The 12,264-nt window shown below is 41.3% G+C and overlaps 1 protein-coding gene across 1 annotated transcript in view; it reads left to right on the plus strand.

Moving 5' to 3' along the window:
• Window positions 1-12,264, plus strand: part of PDE1A (phosphodiesterase 1A) — a 199,586-nt gene that overhangs the window by 77,777 nt on the left and 109,545 nt on the right. The window lies entirely within an intron of this gene.

Here is a 12,264-nt window from a genome sequence, read left to right on the forward strand (position 1 = left end):
ATTGGAGCAAAGCCCTCTTTCAAAGAAGCATTTTCAATGTCCACCACCCAGCAGACCAGCAAGGATGGAAATAGGTATAACAGACAAGTGGTTGGCTTCACATCACCAAGCAATATGTTCACATCATCATCTTCAATAAATTGAAACTCGTCCATCAAAACTGCGCAAGCATGTGCCTCAGTTATCTTCACAGACACTATCTTCAATGTGGAGTCCAAATCAGGATGAATCTGAGCAATTTTTTTGACAAAATGTTTGGCAAACTCACAAGAGCAGGTTTTTTTGTGATTTCTTCCTTAGTGCTTTGAGGGGTACAATGGCTCTGTACATGTTCTCAATCTCCGCATCTTCGCATTTTTGTGAGGGTCTCATGAAGGAGCAAATCAGTCTGTTTCTAGACTGACATATTTGCATTTGTAGCCATTAGTCCCATTAAGCAATCTGCATTGTTTAAACATCTGCTCAACAATAAGAATTTAAATAAGTGTTTCAACATGTATTATTACCACATTTGTAAACAGATTTTTATTTTGAACCAAGAATGGTGTTTGGATATTCTGGAAGTGCAAATGTAGAAATGTTTGTATCAATCCACATGTTAGTCCAAGGGTTGGAAACACTGAATTTCTCAAGTATTCTTCTGTGGCCCAGTTTAGATTTTAATTTAATTTAATTTGAATTGGCTGAAAGGAATGCAGCATCTCTAAACACTACCAATATCCAACAGGGTCATGTGTTTCTTTTGGCTTGAAAATGCTTCACAGTTCTGAACAAACAGATAAACCTCATGTGAGATACTTTTAAACATTATACTCACTCCCTAAAGTAATGCTATAGGGGAGTACATCTTGCCAGCCACTATGTGGGTCTGTAACTGAACATGTGGTCTGCATACTGGTGTAGTAATGTGTGTGTTTGTGTAAGTGTGTGTGCATGGATGGATGATAGATAGCCTTGCTCCCTTTTCAGTAATTTTTTCAGCCCCCAATTTTCTAGCCTTGCAGTAATTTAAAACTTCACTCTCACCTTTAGAATACAGCTTAGGCATGCAAAAAAAAAAGGGGGAAGGCAACATTACAAAGAGAATGTAAACACAACTAATATAATAATTCTGTGTGTGAGTGACTTTCACTGTCTCACTCTCACTAATGCTAGAAATGTGGAGCTTGAATGAAAATGTCATTTGGGGCAGCAAAATTCTTTAGGGGAAAGGAATAGCCCTCATTTTCCCCACCCACAACCCTGAGTTTGCATCTGACTGAAGATAAGCGAAATTCACTCTTATTTTAGCAGTGCAGATTCCTGTGATCATTTGACTTACGAATTCTGCACAACAGAATTCTGTTCCAGTACCAGTTTGACTTTCCATTATGATTTTTCATCCAGTGGTTTTAAAAAAAAGAAAGAAACGGAGTTGGATTCATTTCCATGGGAATCAGCTGAAAGTCCATTGCTTATAATACTACATTTCTTATCTACTGATGTTAAACTTACAGCCTGAATATAAATCTTGCTGAATCCAATGGTGCTGGGAAAAATAGAGCTATATCTGAGACCTCAGGAGATCATATCTGATACAATTTAGAGTTTTTCTTTCTGGCCATCCTTGGAACAACTTCAGTAATAAATGATGATCTGTCTGGCACCTCTCTATTCTGCATCCTTGTAGTCAGCTGTATCTATTTGCCAAACCTAAGGTATTAATACACTGATTTCGGTTAACTTGTATGTTGCTCACTGTTGGAGCAGGGGTAGGCAACCGTTTTGAGCCGGGGGCCGGGTTGCTGTCCCTCAGACAATTGGGGGGCCGAAGCCAAAAAATAAATAATTAAATATTTTTTTGAAAATTTAAATAAATAAATAAACCGGGACAAATGTAGGACAACATTTTCAAATGGTGGACACTTTTTTTTTAAAAAGTGGAGGACACGCAAAAAAATTTGCTGATTTTAAAAAAAAATGTTAATATAAATGCATGTCTCTGAGGCGTCTATAGACAATTGCCCCCCTTGCCCCTGTGCGCGAGAGGCCAAAGGCCCCGGCGGCAATCGGCAGCAGGACCGGGCTGGGGCCGGTCCCAAGGCCTCGCCGGGCCACATCCGGCCCGCAGGCCGCAGGTTGCCTACCCCTGGTTTGGAGCATCACAAAATAATACCAAAGCTTTAATTTATTTGACTTTCCTGTTTTGTAGTCAAATAATGTCTTCTTGTTTTCAGGCACGCAAGCATCTGGAATAGCTCTAGAGTTTATTTTCTATTTAAAACAGACAGACAGACAGACAAGACATCCTAAACAAACAACAACAAGATATCTAATGTCTTAGATGAGTTTTTACATTTTGGTCTAAAAGGTCTGCTGATTTTTTTTAAAAGCACTTCATGCTATTACCAGTTAGCAAAAAATTGTAACCATATCAGTGTGGCTCTGTTAGCATGGTTTTTCTTGGTAGATGCTGCACAGTTCATTCACATTAAAGAGCTTTGGTTTCCATTGGTTTTGATGGAAATGGGGCTTAAATGTGCTTATTTTTGGCTGGAAATTAAAGGCATGACAGTGGTTAAACATATACCTGCAAGAATATCACAAGGGTGGTACTGTGTTGTATTAAGTTAAGACGAGCATTTCTGGGTTTACCTAATAGCTAAAGATGATTCTTTAATGGACAGTTATGTCTAAAATGCTTTTGATGGCTGGTGGATATTAGATAGAAAGGCAGTCCGTATGTTTGGGTGGCTACTGAACCCTGGAGAGATAATATCCGGAAGATGAAATATAGTCAGGAAAAAAGGCAAAGGCTAACTAGTGTTTTGAAGTGAGTTACTAAGAAACAGCATTTTGGAGAAGCTAGAAATGAGGTCTGTTAGCTTTTGGGGAATAAGTGCTGGCTTTAGGCATTAGCAATGAATATGTGCCTGCTACTCCAGTCAACATAGTCATAAAAATACCAGCGCTCTCACCTCGAAATAAAACTTTGTGAAATGCTCACTTAAAAAACAACAACAATCTTTCTATCACTGTGAATTAGAGTGCACTCAATTGTGTTTTTATTTGAAGTACAGTTTGAATACACTAAAGGGCTAATTAAAAATGAAGCCTGCAGCCTTTTATTCAAAGAGAGCGTAGCAATTTGATGAAGTGGAAGTGATCAATTAGTATGTTATGGTTGAAATTCAGAGGGCAGTAATCATCTTTTCTCCTTTGCATAAAAGTGAATTGTAATCTTCTGCTTTAAAAGCCCACTGATGATGCTTTGTTTATTGTAATTACAAATGCCCCTTGATGTGGAAAATAGGAAGCTGCCATCCACCAAATCAGACCACAGTGCCATCTAGACCATTACTGCAGTGACAGCTGGTGGCTTCCTTGTCACTGAACTTTAGGGTCCAGCAGTCTGAGTTATCCAAGGTGCTAAGCCTATTTTGGGGATAGGATTGGATAGCCCTTGAGAGTTCAGACTAAACCCGAGAGCAGATTTGCCACTCCACTGATGCTTGAGTCACCAGCCATCATTGCAGTATTGTCCACTAGAGTTTCCAGGGTTTCTGATAGAAGTCATTCTCAATCCCAACTGGAGATACTAGATTCAACCCTGTACCATCTGCATACAAAGCATGTGCTCCTACACTGAATGGTGGTCCATTTGTTTGTTAGGATGCACCTCTTCCTTCATGTACAAATAGCAACAGAGTTCTAATGACCCACCCACAGACCTGTCCATGGATTGCTGAATGACTGTTGATTGATTTATTGATTTCTATGTCAGTCCTTCCTACAAGTGGTAGAAAATATATCAAGCAGACAGTAATGACAAGAAGTGTAACAAATGAGTGCAAGATATTAGGTAGTACAAACAATCACAACAGTTGCATAATGCTAATAAATCAATGCATAATAGAACAGTACCAGTGAAAAGAAGGTAACACTCAAGTGATAACATAAAGTAAAAATGCAAATAATTATGTTATACAGTAGTTTAGTTCAGTGAAGAAACAGGATAAAGCATCAGCAAAATTTTAAAAAGCAAGGCAGTGTGATACATTTGTTATACTGTCTGGCTAGGAGAGGCAAGACTCAGGTCCAAAATCCCACTCAACTTTGATGTTCAATTGGTGGCCTTGGACTAGTCACTATTTCCCATCCTAACCTATCTCACAGGACAGTTGTGAAGTTACAATGTGTGTGTGTGAAGGACTCCTGTGCCTTCTAGTGGACATGTGGGAACAATTTTGCTACATTTTTATGAGCTGCCTTACGCCACATGAAGCCACCACCACCACCACCACCCCCCCCCAAACTGGAAGTGACTTTTCTTCCCTTCTAGTTTGAAGAAAGGCATCTCTTGGTCTTCTTAACTTATGTCAGAGGCCCCAAAAGCATGCTGAAATGCCTCCCCACTATACACTATACACGGTGCCTTTTTGAGTATAATTATATATATTTTTCCTGAGGGGGAAATAAAGATAGCTAGGTTGACTGTGGGAGCCCTCCAACAGTATATGTGTGTGAGAGAGTGCAAAGCATGTGCAGCTCCTGGACTTCTATCCTCTTCTTAAAGCCGAGCTCTGGAAATCAATGAGATTTAATTTAGTCATGAGTGAGTCAGTAGTACAGCTAGGATAGAATGCTGGGCTGATCCAGTATCATGTAGTATAGGGTCTTCTAAATGAGAGAGCAGGGGGGAAACTTTATATTGCATTGCTTTATTTATCTTTGCCTTTCCCCCAAAGCTGGGACTTAGGTGCTAGAAGTTCAGTTTCATCTCAGAGAAGCAGATCAAGGAACGCTACTTGTGAGGATCACAAGGAAAAAGCAGCAAGCCAAGTGGACCCCATAGATCTTGGAGCCATGTGATCCACAAAGGCTGGAGCCCTATTTGTCACTCTCAAGTAGAGTAGCCTTCTTAAATCAATTGTTCATTGGTGAGTCAACAGCACAGATAAATCCAATTGATTCAGTGACTACTCTAGTTGGGATGAACAATAGGGTTTAGGCCAATGTCTGTTCACATTGAGTCTCACAATCAAGAGAGAGGCAGACTGGCAATTTACAACTTAATGGCAGGTATACATTCTGCAAAAAGCACACCAGGCCAATGTGTCTGTGTGCTTTCTTGTTGTTAACTGCAGCCAAGTCAACTTCAACTAATGGCAACCCCATGGCAACCCTCCAAGTCACCCTATCCTCAACAGTCTTGCTCAGGTCTTACACACTCAGTGTTGTGGCTTCCTTGATTTAAACTGTCCATTTAGAATGCAGCCTTCCTTTTTTCCTACTGCCTTCTACCTTGCTTGTTTTTTCTAGTGAGCCCTGTCTTCTAATGATATGGCCAAAGTATAACAGTCTCATTTGAGTCATCTTAGATTCTAGGGCTTGATTTGCTCTAGGATCCATTTATTTGGGGTTTTTTAGTAGTCTTTCTGGATGAAGTTAAATAAAAGATACACTGGTTGGGTCTAGAGGATGGGATGTCCCTGGCCATGGCACAATGTAATGAAAGTCATGCTTCTGAGAAACAATTATGTGGAGGTTTTTAGAACAAAAGGATGCTACTTTATCTGTAGATTTGTCTTGAGGTGAGGACTCTTTAGGATCAGGTCATATTTCCAACCAATTCAAAGGTACCTTTTGCGGGTCATTTGATTAAGGTAATGGCTTTGGGTTATGAAAAGCATTTACATTTATCCAGAGTTACCCTGCTTGTCACCTTGAAGAAGAGCAACTTATCAATGCTGTTTAACTTAATTCACTTTAGGTAGAGAATGCTCAGATTATGAATGTCAGTCACTATAAAGGCAGATAATAGCAAGCATTCATCCTTTGGGATTCTTTTGTTCCACATGCTGTCAGCTTTTTGCTAAGGCAGCCTTTCCTGAAACAAAATATGGATGAAGGAAACAAGACAAAATTAATGTGGTTGAACTCAGTAATTTTTCAGAAGCCATTAAATTAGTGTCCTGCCCTGGGTGCCTTTATTGTGTCTCAATTTAAGATATGAAATGGGAACGGGCCGTTGTTTTAATCCCTTTGGTTAATCTCAATTAAAGTAGACCTACTGATCTGAAAGCTGAGTTAAAATCTAAATAAATCTCATTGATTTAATTGTTCTGTTCTATTTGAGACTATGAATCAGATCCATTTGGATTATGCAGTTACAGGCCCTAACATTAGACAAGTGGCCACCTCAAGCAGCAGATCTGGGCATGAAACGCCAATTTATTTACTTATTTAATAAATTTAATTTGCTTTGTAAGTCTGAAACAACAACAATTTAAGAGACTTTTCACCTTGAGTTTGGGAGTGGGATGGGGAGGAGATCCGTTTGTTGGTGTACCTCAGGCGGCAAAATTTCATAAGTCAATCCTTTTCTTTGGGGAAAAGGAGAATTTAAAAAATGTCAGCCCATCTTCTACATCACCTAGTTAGTTACGATGAGTAACTAGCATATCCTGCTCTGCCCCCCGCCCCCCAACGTATTTTACCAGGCAGCAGATGCACTGATAGATTAAGGTCTGTTCAGTTGGCAATTGGGGTGCAGGAAAATGACATTTCCACATCTCCAGCCAGCCAACAAATGAATCTGTGACAAAAGAATTGTGACAGGAATCCTGGTTCTGGTTGCTTCAGCCTTGCTTGCAGGTGGGGAGGGCTGGAAACATCATCTTGTGCACTAATTTCCAGCTGAATAGACCTCCATCTCTTGGTGCAGCTACTGCCTGGTAAAATGGGTTTGGAAGGACATTTACAATCATGGCAATAGTGCCATGAACATGACTACACAGTGGTAATAAACGTGCAGCAGTTCTGGATGCAAACTTTGGGTTAGGAATCCATAACAGCAATAATGAATATCAGGTATGATAAGAAATAAAATCATAAATAGTAAAACCATCAGGGAACAACGTGATTGTTGAGTGTTTCTTGAGCAAAGGAGGAAAAAGGAAATAAAATAAATTAGTAGCTGACGTGGGAGCACATGTAGATTTCTTTTATGCAGCAGCGTATATGCTTTGTGTATGAAGCTAGATCCAAGAGGGAAATAAGGTCAGTTTTAGAGTAAAAGAGAAATGGAAGGGAACATCTTACATTTGTTTTGGCATTGTCAGACTATTGAGATGGATTTTAACAGCTGCCCAAACATTTACATTCAACCATTCTCTTAAATGTTCTACCTTAAGGTGAATGGCAAAATGATCCCTACACACACGTGGAGGGGAAACCAGCTTTAAACAGAATGGGATTTAAAGTGGATTTGCAAAACAGTAAAGCACAGCACAGATCTGTATCTCCTTACATAAATTTTGAAAAGGCAACTTTAACAGCAGTGAAACAAGAGATTAGCTGAGTGCCAGGTGTTCCATTGTGCACTGTTAGGGGCTGAACTTTTGACATGACATTTCATGTCAAAAATAGGTAATGCTCTCATGCAGCTACATTTTGTAAACAGTGGCAGTTACTGTTTTTATAAAGGCATTCAGGTCCAATAGTTGAACGAGTAGATAAGCTGTCTATGCACTGGAAGAAGAATACTGATATCGGAATATTTCGATCGGCTTTAAATGTGTTTCTATGTTAGATTTAAAAGAATGTTGACTTTGTTTGGTTAAGACACATGAAGCAGCAGAAACAGATTTTGCCATCTTGTAATGTTTTTATGGTCTTTACAGTACAGAAATAATCTTTACTTATTTACTTACAATATTATTGTATAACATTTAAAATTTGGGGGGGGGGGAAATGCAAATACCCAAATTTTCCTCCCCTCCTGTGGCAACGTAGGAGCAGTACCAACTTCAGAAGTGCTAGTGTGCTTGCGTGTGCACATATATGTGTGCTTGATTCCTCAGTTTGAATGCTAGTGAATTATGTGACTAGGAGTATATTGGGGGAATGGAGTCCATGACCACAACTGGAGTGTTGAATTTTTGCTGAATAAGCTCTCAACCACAAAGAAAGCCAGATTGGCTTCTGGTGCCATGGGATGTCCTTGCCTCTGCATGCCACTAGCTAAATCTCGGTATATAGAATTCTTAAGATTAACATGAAGATGATCCACACATGTTAAAGCTTAACATACATTTGAGACCAGAATTGCTGGGCCCAGATCAGGAGATGAGCAGGCATCGAGATCGACTTAGGGAACTTTGGCGTTTATCAGACGAGGTTTCTTCAGCTCAGATCTGGGGCTTTTGCGGATTGGGCCATTCGCATTGATGTGCTTTACATGTGAGCCCCTTCCGTGGGACTTCCAAACTGAATCCTTACTGACTCCTCATTTTGGCGCGATTTGGCAAGTTTGCTAAATAAGTGAATTGACGCAGTTCGCATTGGGGCTTTGTTCGATCTCACTGCGAATTGGTCTGGTGTGGAATTCCAATCCTGAACACGATCGCAAGACCCCCAGGTTGCAAATCTCCCATGATGCCCTGCTGCAATTTGCCCCATTTACGTCCAGTGGCTCTTTTTGCTTTCAGGGCAACTGGGGCTCCATTGGAGCTCTCTCTCTGCTTCCTCCCTCTTCCCCGATACAACTTTGGCAGAGCAGCCAGGCTAGCAGTGCCTTTCTCCCTCTCTGCCTCTCTCTCTCTCACACACACATATCCCTGGCAGCCAAGTTCCAAGGGATCCTGTGTCAGAGCCTCATCCATTTCATCCTCATGTACATCTATCCTCCTGTCAATCTCCGCATCTATCTCATACATGCACACACAGACACACACACACACATATCCCTGGCAGCCAAATGCAAAGGGATCAGAGCCCCCATCCATTTCATGCACATCTAATAATAATAATAAATAATAATAAAATTTATTTCTATACCCCTTTTCCATACTGATCAAAGTGGTGAACAACAAAGAATACAAAATACAATAATCCAAGAGACATCACAATATATACATAACATTAAAACTGAGCAATAAAAATTCAATCACAGTTAAAAACCATAAAACCGTATCACAGCCAGCTGAGTTGATAATCAATGATACAAGATACAGATCGGGGGGAGACTGCAAATATCAAGCCACATGGGGGAAAGCTTGACAGAAAAGAAAGGTCTTAAGTCTCTACATCCATCCTCCTGTCAATCTCCTCATCTATCTCATATATGCACACACACACCAGACACACACACACACACATATATCCCTGGCAGCCAAATGCAAAGGGATCCTCTGTGTCAGAGCCCCCCTCCATTTCATGCACATCTACATCCATCCTCCTGTCAATCTCCTCATCTATCTCATATATGCACACACATACAGAGACACACATATACATACACACACACACACACACTCACATATGTGTGTATACACACACACACACACTCACGTATATGTATACACACACATACATATATACAGGCGCGCGCGCACGCACACACACACACACACACACACACACACACACACACCAGGGCTCTCTGGCAGAGAAGGCTCAATGTCTCTGGACACTACAGTTCCCAGAATTCCATAGCACTGAGCCAGGACAGTTAAACTGGAGTTAAACTGGATTATCTCCCCAGTGTGGATGCAACCTAAGAGAAGGCAACTGAATGACAGGAGGATGGATGTAGATATATATAGATATAGATATAGCTCTTTAAGGGCATTTGGACTTCAGCTCCCATAATCCCAGGCTATTGGCCAACATGGCTGAGGCTTCTGGGAGCTGAAGTCCAGGATTCTTTAAAGGGCACAGTTTGGGGACCACTGGGATAGATATAGATGTGGAAGAATTGGATCGGGGCTGTGACACGGAAGACCCTTTGAATTTGGCTGCCAGGGAAGGGAAACTAGAAGGGAGGAAGAAAAAGGGGGGGCTGTCATTCAGGTGAGGCTAGCATTTGCATGAAAGTGGAGCCAGGCTCCCTTCTTCGCCCCGGAAGTGCAAAGGTTCAGGATGCCTTCAGGGCCCCACTGGGCATGTGCAAGGGTCCCAATTTGAATTGTTGAATCCCCATGGTATGCACTGGTGTGGAAATACAATTTGCACTCACTCCGCTTTGCCTGAATCCGCATCACGTGACTTCCTTCAATTCGATTCCCCCTCAGTTCGGAAGGGTATCAGAACAGCGACCAGGTATGAAAATACATTCTCGTTATCACGTCAATGCGAATGGCCCAATCCGCAAAACCCCCAGATCTGACCTCGTCTGATAAATGCCCTAGTCTTCCATTGAAGTGGAAGTGATCAGGAAGTTCTTGCTCCATAGGCTCATTAGACTCCCATGACAACAAAGAACTCACCATAGACATTTGTTTTTGTGTTTATTGAATGTATACCTGGCCTTTGTCCCAGACTGGAATCCAAGGCAACTTACAATAATCTAAAACAAAATTAAGCTAAAATCTTATTTAATATAAGTTAAAAAATTAAATAAGTATTTTTAAGCAGTGTTTTTTTTTTAAAGTGTTTAAAAAAACACTGTTTAAAAACAGTTATAAACACATTTAAAGCATAATTACAGTGGATCTGTGGTATCCACTGGGATTTGGTTCCAGGTCCTCCCATGGGTACCAAAATACAGGGATATTCAAGTCCCATTATATAGTGGGGTAGTAAATTGGTGTCCCTTACATAAAATTTGCCAATCAAGCTTTGCTTTTTGGAATTTATATATTGAAGCAGTGGATGGCTGAATGTGTAGATACAGAGGGCCAACTATACTGATAACAAATAAGAAATACAACACAGCACATCACTTCACAAACACTTATTGTTTTTGCCTTTAAGTCATTTCTGATTTATGGTGACTCTAAGGTGAACCTGTCACAGGGTTTTATGGGAAAGAGTTGTTCAGAGAGGCTTTGCCATTTCCTTCTTCTGAGGCTGAGAGAGTGTGACTTGCTCAAGGTCATCCAGTGGGTTTCTATGGCCAAGTGGGGACCCCCACTGGGTGGCCTTTAAAACTCAAAGTCCTGCCTAGATAAAAAGGTGAAAAAAGCAGGGAGGGGGCCAATCAGATCTCCTGTAGAAGGGAGTTCCACAGGATGGGAACAACTACAGAGAAGACTCTTATCCATGTTGTCACCAAGCATGTCTCTGAAAGTGGTGGGATTGACAGAAATCGCTTCTTTGAAGATCTTAAACTTGAGCTGGCTTGTAGGTGGAGGTATGGACTTTGAGATACAGTGGGACTTCAGTATCTGCGGACTTGCCATTCATGGATTTGAGCATCCGCAGACAGCAAGCACACATTGTCCCCAATGATGGTGCATGCACTTGGCCTTGCCGCCATTTGGAACAGCTCCTGTTGTCCCCAGTGGTGGCACATGCACGCAGGTGCATCACCATTAAGGACAATGAGACTTGACCTGATGTCCAGTTGTCCCTAATGGTTCTGGGCGCATGCACACACCACCACTGGGGACAACGGGGGCTTGCCTGAAGTCCTATTGTCCCTAATAGCAGCACAGCTGTATGCACGAGCCCCCATTGGAGACAATGGGACTTGATTGCAGATACCTAGGTCTAACTATAGTTTGGACCCCAGATATATAGGGCTTTAAAGGTCAAAACCAGCACTCTGAATTCTGCCCGGAAACAAACAGGTAGCCATTTAAGTTATTTCAACAGGGGAGTTGCATGGCCCCTGCAACCAGACTTGGTCAACAGTCTGGCTGCTGTTTTTTTAGACCTGCTCACATTTCCAAACAGTTTTCAAAGGTAGCCTCATGTAGACTGCATTACAGTAGTCCAGTGGTTCCCAAATTGTGGTTCTATAGTTTCTTGGGACTTCAACTCTCAGAAGGTCCAGCCAACTTGGCCAACAGGCACGAATTCTGGGAGTTGAAGTCCAAAACACATGAAGGACCAAATTTTGGAAACTACTGCAGTAGTCCAAATGGAGTGTAATCAGGGCATGTATCCCTCTTGTGGGATGGATACAGTTGGAACACTGGTTTAAATTGTGCAAATGCACTCCAGGCCATAGTCAAAACTCAGATCTGAGTCTAGGAGTACAACTGGATGGATAATAAGCCTAATCTTCATATATGACTTCATGTCCTATTCAGAGCATCAAGCATTAAATAAGATGTTAAGGGCATGGCTATATGGGCTGAATGAATGGCTTTCCCCCTTCCCTCATGGCACCCTATCTTCGTGACACAAGGCCAAAGTGCCGAATTAGCAGAGAACTTTCTTCATGACATAGGCCAGTTCCTTATCGAATCCAGGCCATCCCTCCCTTAAAAGTAAAGGTTTCCCCTTTGACATGATTGTTTACTCATGTTCAACTGTAGTGGGTGGTGCTCATCT

This window comes from Sceloporus occidentalis, unplaced genomic scaffold (assembly GCF_023333645.1).
Source record: "Sceloporus occidentalis isolate IW3139 unplaced genomic scaffold, rSceOcc1.0.p SCAF_4, whole genome shotgun sequence".
Classification (NCBI taxonomy): domain Eukaryota; kingdom Metazoa; phylum Chordata; class Lepidosauria; order Squamata; family Phrynosomatidae; genus Sceloporus; species Sceloporus occidentalis.